General features: G+C 40.7%; 1 protein-coding gene across 1 annotated transcript in view; it reads right to left on the bottom strand.

Annotated features, from left to right (window-relative positions):
* Window positions 1-16,422, bottom strand: part of ATP10A (ATPase phospholipid transporting 10A (putative)) — a 285,446-nt gene that overhangs the window by 115,063 nt on the left and 153,961 nt on the right. The window lies entirely within an intron of this gene.

Below are 16,422 nucleotides of genomic sequence, written 5' to 3'. Positions count from 1 at the left end.
GGTGCTGTTGTTTTTTTTTTCTATTTTGAGGTTTTGCATCACTGCTCTGATTCTTTCTCTTGTAACAGGATTAATGCAGAAATAGGATTAATGTTATTATGTGTATATATATGTGTGTGTATATATATATCTATATGTATATGTATAGATATATATAGATATAACCTATATCAGATTACCTGCTGTCTAGGGGAGGAGGGAGGGAGGGGAGGGAGGGAGGGAGAAAAATCTGAAATTGTAAAGCATGTATAAACAAAAGTTGAGAACTATCTTTACATGTAACGGAAAAAATAAAATATCTCAAAAAAAAAATAAATAAAAGTCAATGGATAGATTAAAAAAAAAATAAAATAAAATGCTTGAAGTTTTAAAAAAAAAATGAACTGAGAAACAAAGGGAAAAAAAAAAACCCAAAGCAATAGCTACTAAAAGTCACTTCCTCTTCTGGGTAGCAACTTGGGAGCTGAGAGGGCCCCGCCGCCGCCGCCGCCGCCCCCCCCCCAAGGGAAATCATTTACACTAGAGAGTTTCCCTCCTGGCATTAAAGAACAATATTTACTTATGTAGATCCTAATTTAATTTGTGAAACCTGCCACCTAAAAAGCTCCCCACTGTCTCGTTCTTTTTGCTGCAACCACGACTGAGGTTTGGGGGTTTTAGGAGTCCAAGTGAACTGCAACCCAATTGTGGATCATCATCACACTGTAGTCCTCAGTCTCTGGGGAATGTTCACGCCTGGCTAAACTCCCCAAGGCTTAAGTTCTTGATCAGAGAGGCAACTCTCCTCCCCAGCCAGTGGAATGAGAGGAGAATTTAAATTCCACTAATCTAGTAGGCTTTCAGTGATTAGAGTGATAAAGCTCTCATCAATGAGGGATAATTACTTTCCACACTTGGAATGCAAATTTAAAATGTGTTATTTGAAGAAAAGTAAATTGTGTCAAAGCAGGGAATTTTGCCCAAGGAAAGCCTTCAGCAATCTTTGCCCATGTATTCAGCCCTGTGTGACTGCCAGGTGTTTAGAAGCTTAAAAAGTGGCTTTCCTCAGCCAGGTTTCTACATTTAACTACTCAGAGGGACTTAAAATTTCATCATCCATGAATCATTAGCATAATTCATTAAAAACTGAGGAAAGGGCCAAAAAAAAAAAAATCAAACCGTTAAGGCACACAGGTCTTAAAATCAAGAACCCTCCACAATCTACCTATCGAAGCTTCTCTGAAAGGGATTTTGGAGACCATCTGGTCCTTTTTACAGATGAAGAAACTGAGGCTGAGTGAGGTTAAATGACTTTCCTAGGATCACACAGCTTAGTGTTGCCCAGGTCTTTCTGTAAAAGTAATCTAGCCATTGGGGTACACTTAGGTGCCTCTCGTGGTACTCTCCCCTGGGCACTCTGGTTCCTACCAACCTAGACAACTGTTCACCCACCTACCTCTGGCCCCTTCTTCACTACCCTAAATGACAAACATCCCCAGGTCTCTCTATCTTTAAATACACATACAAAACCATTCACTTGACCTTCCTATCCCCTCAAACTTTCTCTCATCCTCTACTATTTATTCTTTTTATAATCAAGCCACTTTCTCCCCCACCCCCACTGTTAAACAACTTCAAAGACCCATCTAGACTTCTTCCCTCTACTGTCTTATCATCTATTCACTTCTTCCACCCCCTGCACTCTGACTTCGAACTACTCTTCTGAAGTTGTTGTCCAGTCTTGTCTCTTCATCACGATCCCATGGACCATACTGCCCGTGGGGTTTTCTTGGCAAAGATACTGAAAGGGATCGCCATTTCCTTCTCCAGCAAATCAAGGCCAACAGAAGTTAAGTGACTTGCCCAGGGTGACACAGCTAGTGAGTATCTGGAGTCACATTTGAACCAGGTCTTCCTGACTCCAGGCCCAAGGCTCTATCTACTAAGTCACCTCACTGCATTTTTCTGAAACAGTTCCCTAACAGCTAAACCCTCGGACCTTTTCTTAGTCACAGAATGATAGAATTCCAGAATTGGAAAGGTCTTCAGTGGTATTCTAGCCCAATATATAGTCCAATAAATATCTGGCATGATAACATCTGACAAGCACTCCTCGGGCTTTGCTCAAAGACCTCCAGTGAGGGGGAACCTGCTCCTCCCAGAGGCAGATTATTCTTCTTTTGGAGAGTTCTGTTAAAAAAGTCTCTCTAGGGGCAGCTAGATGGCACAGTGGATAGAGTACTGGCCCTGGAGTCAGGAGTACCCGAGTTCAAATCCGGCCTCAGACACTTAACACTTACTAGCTGTGTGACCCTGGGCAAGTCACTTAACCCCAATTGCCTCACTTAAAAAACAAAACAAAACAAAAGTCTCTCCTGGGGCAACTAGGTGGGGCAGTGGATAGAGCACTGGCCTTGGACAGGAGGACCTGAGTTCGGGTCTGGCCTCAGACACTTAACTAGCTGTGTGACCCTGGGCAAGTCACTTAACCCCAATTGCGAAGAAAAAGAAGAAAGAAGAAGAAAGAAGAAGAAAGAAGAAGAAAGAAGAAGAAGTCCCTCCTAACATCAAACCTAAATGTTCCTCTCTGCAATTTCCACCCAGTGAACCCTCCTGTTTCTGTCTTCTGGGGCTAAAGAGAAAAGTCTAATAATTGACAGTGAAATACCTGAAGAAAGCTATAAGGTCCTCTCAGTCTTCTCTTCTCTAGGGTAAATATCCTTACTTCCTTTAGCTATTTCTTGGACAAACACACATTTCAGGCCCTTCACCACATTGGCTGCCCTCTGGATGCTCCCCATCTATGTTTATGTGTTGCCCCAAACTGAACCTGATAATCCAGATGTGGTCCCACCTGATCAGAGTACAGAGGGGCTGTCACCTTCTTCTTGCTGGAGTCCACAATCATATTCATTCAGTTTGAATCAACTTCCTAAAATGTCATGATAACCACACCCTCCTCCTGGGCACTCTCTACTCTGTGGAGTACTGTGAGCAGTACAATGAGTCTTGAAGTCAGGAAAAACCTAGTTCTAAATCCTGTCTCATACATAGATTAATTTTAATACAGTGGGTAAATCACTTAATCTTTCTGAGCCTCAGTTTCCTCATTTGTAAAATGGGAATAATCGTATTCACCTTACAGGATTGAAGGGAAGAACAAATGAGATAATAGAAAGCTCAGTCATCATCTCTGCACAGGTAACTCCCAAATCCCAAACCTTGATCTGCAACCTCAATCTCTCTCCTGAACCACAGATCCTGTTCCCAACTGTCTTCTGGTTTTTTCCATCAATCAGCATCTCAAACTAAAGATATCTAAAGTAGACCTTATTTCTCCTCTCCCTAAATACACGTCTTCACGCTTCTCTAATTTCTGTACCACCTTCTTTTTAATCACCCTGGTTCTATAATTTCAGGTGCATCCCTGTATCTAATCAATTCCCAAGTCTTGTTGATTGCAAGACATACATCATTCACATCAGTCTCCCTTTCTCTACCCTAGCCTAGGTCCCTATCACTCTTAGGGGGAACTGTTCTAATGACCTCTCAATTGGTCCCCATATTTCTAGTGTCTTCTGTCTCCACTATGTTCTTTACACCAGCTACAAACATAATCTTTCCACAATAATGTCAGACCAAGTCCCTTCTCTGCTCAAAAACCTTCAACTTCTCATCCCCCAAATTAAGGTCCTTCAGGGTCTAGCTCTAATCCATCTTTCTTGCCAAATTTGATAATACCAGCCTTCCAGCCAAATGTGAATGAATTTGATATCCCATCTCCTGCCATTGTCTATTTTCACAAGCTATTCCCCACACCTAGAATTCTTCTTTCTCCTCATCTACAACTCTAAGAACCTTCTATTTCCTTTTGAGCCTCATGCCAAGTCCTCCATGAAGCCCAATTGTTACTGTTTTCTTCCTCAACAAATGACATTAGACTCTGTATACATGTAGCCAATCCTAAACAGGATGCAAGTTCATTGAGGGAAGGAACCATCACATTCTTGTCTCTTTATCTCTGGTATTCAATACAGTGCTTGAACAGAATAATGTCTAGGCGAAATTATGCCTCCCGATCACCCTCCCCCATATAGTGCTCTGAAATTAGAAGGTATATTAAATTTTTTGGTGAAGGAGTAAATGAATGAATGAATAAGCAAATGGTATAAAGGGCCTATTCTCTTTTCCTCTGTTCCTTTCTTTTTCCCCTTCCCCCCCCCCCACCAAATTTCACTTCTGGACAGGAAGTTTTTCCTCCAGGTAGTTCTGAGGACAGCTTGTAGCCTAGGTGGTTGGTAAAACCTCAGTGCCAAGGGAAGTAGGGTGAAAGGGTTAATAATCACCAAACCGACTAGTTAGCTTTACTCTATTCTCTGGCCACAAACTGCATCCTTAGCTCCAAATCAGCTGTCTCATAAATGCACATTTCTGGTAACAGGGAATTTACCAACAGAAATTTTTCCATGCAGCTGGGAAAATAACTCAAAGCATCACAAATTCTCAGAGTTAGAAGGGGCCTCAGAGACCAACTATTCCAAGAATCTCTAAGAAGTGATCATCCAATCTTAGCTTGAATACCTTCTTCAGTGAGGGAGATCCACCTCCTCATTAAGATGCCCATTCCATTTTGTTATAAGAGAGTTTTAACTCATGCCAAGCCTAAATTTCCCCTCTATGTAACTACCATTCATTACCTGTGATGCAATCAGGATGGACCAGGTCAGGAATATTCTGTTCCTATGTAAGGCATATTAAGTGATGCCACATGGTCACTTCCCATGCAGCCAGCTCCCTGACTAAAGAGAAGCAACGCAAGTAAGCTGCTTTGGCTCTGAACAGAAAATTAATCTGAGTAATGAGATGCTATTCTCCACAACCATCGCCAACTTCCTCTGGCAGGTATGAGAAAAATACTGCTCTAAAAACAAATTGAGGATTTATTCAAGTACAGTCCTGCAAATATTTTTTACCCTAATCAAAGATTTTAAAGACAAACAATGGGGGAGATTTAAAAAATGTGAATGCTGAAATAAATATGACATTTAATCAAGGGGATTCACTTCTAGCTAAAACAAAACAGAAAACCTATGTTCAGAGCACTGGGCTAAAGGCTAGACCAAGGGCATGTAGAGTTTATATAGGACACAATCAGACCTATGCCAAGACTAAGAAAGGCAGCATGGTAAAGATGGGCAGAAAGGAAGAGAACCAGCATTTATTGATGTGTACTACATGCAGGTCACTGTGATAAATTTTTTACAAATATTATCTCATAGTGCAGTTGTCCTCCAGCTTTTTGGTCTTAGGACCCCCTTTATATTATTAAAAATTACTGGGGACTCCCCAAAGAACTTTTGTTTATGTGAGTTGCATATATTAAAATCTATCATATCAAAAAGACCTATTTATACAAAATTATTTATAGCAACTCTTTTTGTGGTGGCTAAGAATTGGAAATCAAAGGAATACCCATCCATTGGGGAATGGCTGAACAAGTTGTGGTATATGAATGTGATGGAATATTATTGTGCTATGAGAAATGACAAGCAGGATGGTTTCAGAAAGACATGGAAAAACTTGTATGAACTGATATATAGTGAAGTGAGCAAAACCAAGAGAACACTGTGCACAGAGACAGCAATATTGTTTGACAAAGAACTGTGAATGACTTTAACTATTCTCAATAATACAATGATCCAAGACAATCCCAAGGGACTATTGATGAAACATACTCTCCACCTCCAAAGAAAGAACTGATCTTGATGGAACACTGACTCAAGCATGCTATTTTTCACTTTCTTTCTTTTTTTTCCTTTTATTCAAGTTTTCTTATACAAAATGACTAATATGGCAATGTTTTACATATTCATACATGTATTTAAAAATCTAGTATATAAAAATAATTAGGTGTATTATTATGAAAATAGTTCTGACCTTGTGGACCACTGAAAATGATCTTTGAAACCTCTTTGGACCATACTTTGAGAATCACTGTTTAGTGGGTAGAGTACTAACCTGGAATCAGAAAGACCTGGATTCAAATCCTACCCACTTCAACACTGGACATGTAGCTAGGTCACCCTGGCCATATCACACAGTCTCCCTGGGGCCCATTTTCCTATCTGAAAAATATGTGGGCTAAACTCAGTGAATTCCAAGGTCCATTCCAGCTTAGCTCTAAATCTATAATCCTAATTACTCAAAGTTCCAAGAGACTAGCTAATGTCTTAGTACCCCAAATCAATTCTTCAAGGAACTTAAAGTGACTCCTATCCAAGATGTAGTGAACAAAAGAACATCTGATCTGTAATTAAAAGATCTAAGTCTTGTCTCTGCCACTTAGGCAAGCATTTAATGTCTTGAGGTCTGTTTCTTCACATGTAAAATGAGAATAACACCAACTCTTTTGTGAGAAAAGGGTAGTATGCTGTCACATGTTAGCTAAGCGTTATAAAATTATCTTTATTACTGCCTCATATTATTAATCTAATTCAACTCAACAAACATTTATTACATACCTATTATGTTCAGAAGGATATGTTAGGTCGTGGGTGAGATTCAAAGATAGATAAGATCACGGTCCCTAGTCTTGTGAAGCTTAAAAGCATTTATTAAGCACTTACTATGTACCAAGAACTGTTAAGTGTTGGAGTTTCAAAGAGAAACCAAGAGGATCTCTCAAAGAGAACACATTCTCCCTGGAGGAAACAAGCTATGTGGGAAGGTTTGGCCTCAGAGCTCACAGAAAGACCCAGTGGTCCTCAAGGGACAGGGGTATACAGCAAAATCCAGAGTACTTTAGGGTACAGTCACTTGATTGGATGGCAAGGCCCTAACAGGACCGAAGGATATAGAGGTAGGGCAGATGGTCTTGACTATTGGTCCTCCAACAGGTATTCTCTGGTATATATTCTCCTACCTGTATACCTTCTCTGATTTCTGTTTTGCTACCAGTCTAGATAAATGGATTTTCTTGGCCAATGGTGGGAAAGGAGTCAAGCCTTGGATGTGGAGAGCTTAGGGTCCTACTCCTCTTCCCCGATAATGAATAGTCATCAGAAGTTAGTTTTAATCTGATCATAGCCCCTAGACTAACAATATTTGAGGGAACGGATAATTTTAACCTGCTAGCTCATCTCTCAGGAGAGCATAGTGGCCTTCAGCCCCAACTTCCTGCCTTCCCTTGTGGTGGGAATTAAAGCCTGCCTCAGAGAAAGGAAAGAAAAGGCTAAAGATGTCTATTTTGCCTTTCTTTGAGCCACAAAATGATACCTTTCATGCCACACACTGAAGGCAGCCTGTGTCACCTGGGGAGCCTCATGAAACCTCTTGACACTCACTCTCATGTACTCTGTGTCCAGTTTCACTGGCTTCCTTGCCATTTGTCCCCAAATGCACTCAATCCCTTAAGTCTCTGCCTTTTCACTGGCTATCCCCCATGCCTGGAATAATCTCCATCCTCATCCTCATCGGTGCCTCCTGGCTTTCTTCAATTTCCAGCTGAATCCCACCTTCTACAAGAAGCGTGTCCCAATTCCACTTAATGCTGGCGCCTTCCCTGTGTTGCTTATCTCCAATTTGTCCGGCATATATCTTGTCTGTACATATTTGTTTACATGTTTTCTCCCTCATTAATCTGTGAGCTCCTTGAGAGCAGGGGCTATCTTTTGCCTTTTTTTTTTTTTAAGCCCCAGTGCTTAGGTAGTCACTAAATGTCTACTACCTCATTGAAGCCTAAATTATGAGCCATCTAAACTAGAATGAATAATGAAAACTCAGAACTTCCTTTGTAACAACCTTTTGAGGTAATAATATCCTATTTTTTCTGATGAGGAAACTGAGGCTCTAAAAAGTAAAGAGACTTGCCCAAGGTTATGCAACTAGTAGTATTTTATTTTTTGGTTTGGTTTTTTTGCATGGCAATGAGGGTTAAGTGACTTGCCCAGGGTCACACAGCTAGTAAGTGTCAAGTGTCTGAGGCCGGATTAAAACTCAGGTCGTCCTGAATCCAGGGCCAGTGCTTTATCCACTGTGCCACCTAGCTGCCCCGCAACTAATAGTATTGTTTTTTTTTTAGTGAGGCAATTGGGGTTAAGTGACTTGCCCAGCGTCACACAGCTAGTAAGTGTTAAGTGTCTGAGGCCAGATTTGAACTCAGGTACTCCTGAATCCAGGGACAGTACTCTATCCACTGTGCCACCTAGCTGCCCCCCAACTAATAGTAATTTAAAGTAGATTTGAACACAGGTCATGAAACTCGAAGTGCATCAGGCTATTTTTCTACATTACCTCTCAGAACAGATAATACCTTTGGGCAAATACACAGCACATAAACAGTGTTTCAATGTCTCTTACTTGTGTCATATATTTAAAACTGGAAGAGAACTTAGAAGTCACCTAGTTCACTTCCTTCATTTTAATAAATAAGAAAACATGTCCAGAAAAATGAACCGATGAGAGTCTCATCTATAGTAAAGCAGCACAGGGATGAGTTGAACCCAGGTCCCCTGAATTCAGAGGGAGGGTTCCTTCCCCAAGAGCTAGAGAGAACTGATTTTCTTTGCCTAAACAACCTGACTTTGCTCATATCTCAGTAGTTTTGTTTTCCAACTAACAGGAGGTTAACGTAACCTCCCTGGGCCTCAGCTTCCTTATGTGTAAAAAGAGTAAGTCAGACAAGATAGCCTCTGAGGCCCCTTCCACCTCTAGACCAATGATTCTAAGTTTGTTTTAAGGTCAATAGGAGCAACTCCCATCTGACAGTGGGGTGCCAAAGGCAGCAAGGATGATTTCTCAGCTGAATGCTTCAGTTTTGCAAAACCACAGACTTCCATTTGTCCTTTTGGCTGCTGTTTATTATCTACCCTCAGTCAGTATATCACAGGAGCACTGAAAGAACTAAGAATATTATATTTCAATACCCCAACATGCACTGCTCACTGGAGCAAGCTATCAATTATCCTAGCCTGGTAGAGCCAAAGCATTCCAGACTTGCAGACTTGGGGAGGACTTGAGCTCCTGAGAACTTTGCTATTTGAGGTGCAGGGCTCATAAGGTGAAGGTGTCAGTAAGAGAACTTGGGAGTTATTGAATATGGTAGGATTTGAACATATTAATAGTTTTGTTGAAATTTTGCCCACCCCAATTTTTAGGAGCCCTCAAATTTTCAGCATCATGGAGCACAGAGTAGGCTAAAGAATCAGATGCTGGTACTGTCATTGCTGCCCTTTTTTGGGGGGGGGATGCCTAAACCTTTTTAACTTGTATATCAGTGAAATTTATACGAACTGCATTTTTACTTGCATATATGCCACTTGTTTGTGGCATAATTTTCTACTAGTTTACACATCTTTGTGTCAGGGATGGTTATATGATTCTACAGGGGCAGTATGCTGTAGTGGAGAAAATGTTTGTTTTACGCCATAAAGAAGTGGGTTCAAATCATGCCTGTGATACTTATTATCTACATGATCTTGGGCAAGTCACTTCATTTTTATGAGCCACATTTTCCTCATCTGCAAAAGGAGGAAGATAAAATCTGGACCTCCTAGAAAGGCAGCTGGCCAGGTGGTACAGTAGACAGAATGCTGGTCCTTAAGTCAGGAAGAGTTAAGTTCAAATATGGCCTCACATACTTCCTGGCTGTATGATATGGGGCAAGTCACTTGGCCTCTGTCTGCCTCAGTTTCCTTAACTGTAAGATCAGGATAATAATAGCATTTCTCTCCCAGAGTTGTGAGAATCAAATGAGATAACATTTGTAAAGTGCTTAGCAACGGTGCCTGGAACATTGTAGTAACTTCATATATGCTATCATTCTCCCCCATCCCCAACAGTGTTGTTTCAAGCCCACTATAAAAATGTCAGCTGGTGTTATCAATGCATAACTTGTTAGCTAGACCAGCTTAGCCACAGCCTTGCCTTTTGCCTTAAACCCATGTTAAGTTAATTACCAAACAGCAGGGCTTATATTCTACTCAGACAATGAACAAAATCATACCATTTTCACTGGAAGACTTACAGACTTAAACACGATTCTGTGAAACACAGCCACCCTTAATTCTAGGCTGCAAGTCTTGGCTTTTTCACTAAATCTCTTTTCTAACAGGTTGGTTGCCGACAGCTTATCATAAACACGACAAGATCTCTAGGTTATCACAATGCTTTGAACACTTGGAAAAGTCTTCAGACTCTTTCTTCTGAACATCAAAGATGATCAGAATTTCCTGTCTTTGATGTTAGAGAGGGGCAAACTAGTTTCAATTAAAAAAAAATACAAAACTGACAACCTTCTCTTGGCCCAATTTTACCACTGAAATACTGAAGTTCAGAGTGTCCAGAGAAGAGTTTCTCACCCCCAATTCTAGGTCTGACTGGATCCTAGAAGTGTTATAAATCTCTCCAAGTCTGTTCTCACCAAATTTCCTGCCTGATATTCAAGGACGTCTGAGAGCTTGATAAAGTCTGGACAACTTTTTGAAGCTTTATCCAAAATAAACCTAAATTCACAATCCTTTGAAGTCAGCCTTTTGACGTGCATAAGTGAACGAACAGGGTCCCCCCCCCATCTTCTTTTTTCCCCTGGGGTGGAGGGAGAGGGCAGGGCTACTGAAGGTACATTGTGTTGACCTCAGATTGTGAATGCTGAAATTTATTAAGATAAAACATGGAGAATTCACGTAAAAAACCACAACCACCAGAGGCAAAGTGTTATAATTATTTGGTTTTTAGTCCATCTGAATTTAAAGAATACTGGGGGGTGGGGGTAGGGGGTGGTGGGCACAGCTAAGTGGTGCAGTGGATTCAGAAGAACCCGAGTTCAAATTCAGCCTGAGACACTTACTAGCTGCGTGACCCTGGGCAGGTCACTTTACCCTCATTGCCCTCCCCCCCCCAAAATAATATTATGAAAAAGAATTCAAGGTAAAGATAGCATGGACAGGGGGTTTACCCTTGAGATTAGGAAGATTTAGGATTGAAGTGCTCCCTCTGGTACATACTAGTGGTATGACTGTGGACTTACTTAGCCTTTCAGCGTCCCCAGGTAACCTCGGAAGGCTATAATTTATGTACATGTTTCCAATAAGGATAAGTGAATGGTGTTTACACACAGAAATTTAATTTCTTAAATGAATAGCCAGGGCAAAAAAAATTTTTTTAATAAAAAGGAATAATTTTAAAATTTTGATAAGATAAATTCTTAACATTGTGAAAACTTGAAGTAGCTAAGCCCACAACTGGCTCATCAGAGATTCTGGGTCAAGTCCTCATCCAGTGAGATGACAGCCCACAATTCTTTGCTGTTCAGAATAAGCACGGGATGTAAAATGTCACTTGGTGTCGGTCCAAGGCTTTCTGAGAGATCTACTGATGAAAATGGTTTGATTCAAACCAAATGATGTGTATGCTTGGTCAGTCACTCCCATGGGGTTAGTTTGGCTTCTTTTAGGCTTCCTTCACTGCAGAGCCTTCATTACTGAGGGCAGGAGAATTGTCATGTAATGTTGGTTTAAACTAACTTAGGTGGCAAGAGTCACCATTTCACTCACTTGCAAGACATTGAGAGTTCTTTCCTAAGCACTAGAACTTCAGAGAGTTATCCGCTTGCAAAATCTGCTTTAGATTAATGCAAAAGAAGTAGGAAGAGTTCTTGGCTTCCCAATCCCTACTAATCGATGGCTGAAACTCAAGAGACAGCCATTCCCAGAACAAGAACTAAACGCATTACCTTCCTCGTGGCTTCAAATAAATTTCTTCAGATGCTCTTTGTAAAAAATTTCATTCCCTTTCTTACAAATGGAGAGAGCTGGGGTATTTTAGCCGAGTAAAAGACAGTAAAGGATTGACTTTGGTATGGATGATGAAGGGAGGTGACTTTACAGTAAGTGACAGGTAGGGGGTTTTGCTGGTAACTGAGCTCTTTCCCTCTGTTTCTGAGCTTTATTTATATGGGGAGGGGGGGAAGGAAGGAAGGAAGAAAAAGGAAGGAAGGAAGGAAGGAAGGAAGGAAGGAAGGAAGGAAGGAAGGAAGGAAGGAAGGAAGGAAGGAAGGAAGGAAGGAAGGAAGGAAGGAAGGAAGGAAGGAAGGAAGGAAGGGAGGAAGGGAGGAAGGGAGGAAGGGAGGGAGGGAGGGAGGAAGGGAGGGAGGAAGGAAAGAAAGAGAAAGACTATTACCTCTGGCCATAGGTTACAAAGCAATCACATAAGTGCACCCTGACTTCAGGTCCCCCAAAGCAGCTTCTGCCTCAATTGTATTACTTTACCCTGAGAAGAAATGTTTATTCTCTTCTAAAGTTACAGATAATAAAAAATAAGTACCTAAGAAAATGAAATTGCTCTCTTTATCTCTGACTTCAATAATGCATTCAACAGACAGTTGGGAAAAAGACCTGGCTTTTTACTTGCTGCTCTGTCATAACCCACCAACCTTATCCCAGGATCAGAGATTTGCAGATGGAAGGAACCCAAGAGCTCTTCCAGTCCAATGCTCTTGTTATAAGGTTGAAGAAACTGAAGTTAACCATCTTGCCCCAAGTTTCATAGTTACTAAATGGAGGAGATAGCTAGGTGGTTCAATGGATAGAGCACTGGGCCTGGAGTCAGAAAGATCTGGGTTCAAATATGGCCTCAAGATGCTTACTAGCTCTGTGACCCTGGGCAAGTCACTTAACTTCTGTTTGCCTTAATCACTTGGGGAAAGAAATGGCAAACCACCCCAGTACCTTTGCCAAGAAAACCCCATTTGGATTTTTTTGTATGTCTGTTTTGGCAAAGGTATTGGGGTGGTTTCCCATTTCCTTCTCCAGCTCGTTTTACAGATGAGGAAATTGAAGGAAACAGAGTGAAGTGACTAAGTATTTGAGACCAAATTTGAACTCAGGTCTTCCATACTACAGGCGCAGCACTCTATTCACTGCACCACCTAGTTGCCCCAAGGCAGAAGGAATTGATTAAATGATTTCTAAGTACATGTCCAGCTCTGAGAGTTCTGAACACAAACAGACTATCTGCTATCCGACACTGCCCACTATATACAAATATACTTGTCATTATAACCAGCTTTAAGTTTCAATCAATAAAACAGCTCAACAATCAGTTGTTTCCTACCTTATAGGTCACAACAACAACTCACATTTATATAGTGCTTTAAGGTTTACAAAAAGTTTTCTTTTCAACAATACCATCAGGTAGATGATGCATTATGATACTCATTTTACAAATGGAGGAAATGGAGAATAAATTTTCAAACCAAGTTGCAAAGCTAGTACAGAGACCTAATCTAATTATGATGGGAAATGTCAACATTCCCCCTTATCCTGCTCTCTTCTCTGATCCTCTCTCTGCTATGAGCAGACCTGGTAAACTTTTAATTGTCTTCATAATTTCTTTTCTAGACTGTCAGAGAAAGAAACAAAGCAAACTGCCATTTTGTACCTCATTCTGATTAATTAGGAGGAAATGGCTTTGAAATGATCAGAGCCTTGGTGCAAGGTGACCACAACAACCCGTATTTCGTCACAGATAAAGGAAGAAAGGCCAGAGAGATGCTCAAAATTAATACCCTGGTCTAGTAAACATGAAATTGTAACTCAAGATTCAGGAAATGGTAGCCCATATATCAAAGAGTTCAGAGATAGGTGAGATCCCATGGTCTAACTGTCTACTGAGAAAGGCAGTTCGGGGGGATTGAAGTGCTTTCAAAATGAAATTCTGGCCACACATTCCTACTAATTCAGATGAAGGGAAAAAAAGGAAGAGCTATCCAAAAAGACCAATGTGACCCAGAGAACATCCACTAGTATAAACAAAAGATGAAAACAAAAGCAAAGAGCTGAGGATAAATACAAAAGAGTAACATGATCTTATTAAATAATATATGAAATAATAAAGCACTGAATGACCTGCTGGTTTGATGAATGCTAAGGAGAGAAAAACGGGCTTATTTTCTTAATCTTTCCCTCTTTCCCCTTTGTAAAGAATTGTTATTTGAGGTTTTTATGACCCCATATTTTGGCTAGAATTAAAAAAAAAAAAACCTCAGTGTGCACACTGACTTCTGCGGCTCTGCAAATGGCACGGTGCTCCACCCACTGGTTGTAGCTGTTGCCATGGAGCTGGCACCTCATGTCATCACCTCTCACCGAAGCCTACATGGGCCTGGCAAAATTGTAATGATTGGAAGCCTAGTGAGGGCAGTCATGTGACTGTCAGAGTGGCCAGCCAATTGGCTGGGGGCTGTGTGGGGTGTGCTGGGAAGAAGGGAGATTTTTTTTTTTTGTCCAGCATTCTAGCTGGAAGCTGGAAGGTGCTGCTGTGTATTCTCAGCTGATTCCTGAACAGTGGTATTATCCAGGTTGTATAATTTCCCTTTCCCCATTTTATTTCCTTTCCCTTAATCCCACTGATCCTGTTTGTGGTGTTTTTTTTTTAAGTTCGTTCTTGTTAAATAAATCTTGCTCTGTTTTGAGGGAGGCTTCTGGTCTCCTTCCTTGCCCCAATACTGTGGCAAGCCACTTAGCTAACACTCCCTAATTAAAAATTGGTCCCCACACCTTTAAAGATTCATTGTTGGGGCTAGGACCAAAGACCTATCAATATTCAATGTAGATAGAATGATAAGACAAGGATAGGCAGAAATCAGAAGCGCTCATTATTTTATTTCTATTCTCTTCAAAGCAAGAGAGATGTTTACACTAGAAGGCATAAAAACATGGCAAATATAACATTGTGACCCGGGATAAGTAAGGAAATGGCAAAAGAAACACCTGGTTTCCTTCAATAAGTCCAAGCCTTTAGGCCAAGGCATTGAAAGAAATAGCAAATGATATTACTTATACAATATCATTGATTTCTGAAATATTACTGAGAAGAGAGGTAATGCCACATTAGAGATGGGCAAATAAGGCATCTAGGGAGCATAATGGACAAAATACCAGCTGTAAAGCCAGGAAGCACCAAGTTCAAATCCTGCCTTAGACACTATGTAAGTGACTGAGGGTAATTCACCTAACTTCTGTCAGCTTCAGTTACTTCATCTATAAATTGGGAATAATAACACCTATCTCCCAGGATTGTTCTGAAGGTCAAAGGATGTAATATATGTAAAGAGCTTTGAAAATCTTAAAGTTGTATGTAAATGTTAACTATTATTAAATATTCAGATTTACAAAAAGGAGAAAGTAGATGATTTAAGCTAGAATCCTATTGGTTCCAATTTCAGTTCCTGGGGGAAAAAATTCTATAACATCTTAGTAACAAATAGTTTATGATCATTTAAAAAGGGAAGTTTAATCACCGTGGGATAGATAGTATGAGTCCTATAAGGACAACTTACACTAAACTAATCTTATTTCCTTATCTGAGAGAAATATTGGATTGGCAAATCAGAAGAATGCAAGAGACCTGTAATACATGGATTTCAGCAAGCCATTTGACAAAGTCTCTCACTAAATCTTTTTGGATAACATGGAGAGAGTAAGTGAATACAAAACTGGTTAAGCGACCAGACCAAAGTGGTGGCTTACGGATTCATATCCACTTGGAGTGAGCTTTCTAGAGAAATGCTTCAGGAACTATCCTTGACCCCGACCCTCTCCTTGTTGACATTCTTTTTCCAATGACTTGGATAAAAGCCTAGACAACATTCTCCCGAAAATTGTGGGTGACAGAAAACTGGAGGAGATAAGTAACAGGTGACAAAATTGAATTCCCAAACATCTTGACAAGGTAGAACAGTGAGGCACATCTAATTAGAACTAATAAACAGGGATAAATGTGAAAATCCTATGTTTGGGTTTAAAAAAAAATCAATTGCTCAAGTACAGGAAGAGAAAGGTTTGCCTAGCTGGAAGTGACTATCAAATGGCCATGTCTTAGTGAATTTCAGTGTGGCACAGACCTCTAAAAGGCTTTTAATAAACTACATTAAAAGAAGCACAGTGGGGGGGCAGCTAGGTGGCACAGTGGATAAAGCACCGGCCCTGGATTCAGAAGGACCTCAGTTCAAATCCGGCCTCAGACATTTGACACTTGCTAGCTGTGTGACCCTGGGCAAGTCATTTAACCCTCATTGCCCTGCCAAATAAATAAATAAGCACAGTGGCTGTCTTCTGTCCTCATCGGGTCTCATCTGGAGCGCATAGCCATGTTGCTGTTGTTGTCATTTGTCCTTCATTCTTGAAGGACATGGCATGACTTGCAATGAAATGGATTTAAGTGAGGAGGGCTATGCAAGGTGACCAACTTTAGTCTCTCCTCTAGAGCCATCTGTGTCCAATTGCAAGATATACATCAGGACAACTGGAGATGGCCCCAGATATTTAAGGGAATTGGGGTTAAGTGACTTGCCCAGGGTCACACAGCTAGTGTCTGAAGTGAGATTTGCACTCAGGTCCTCATGACTCCTGGGCCAATGCTTTATCCACTGCCCCACTTAATTGT

The sequence above is a fragment of the Dromiciops gliroides genome, chromosome 3 (assembly GCF_019393635.1).
Source record: "Dromiciops gliroides isolate mDroGli1 chromosome 3, mDroGli1.pri, whole genome shotgun sequence".
Lineage (NCBI taxonomy): Eukaryota > Metazoa > Chordata > Mammalia > Microbiotheria > Microbiotheriidae > Dromiciops > Dromiciops gliroides.
This window is presented reverse-complemented; position numbering and strand designations above follow the sequence as displayed.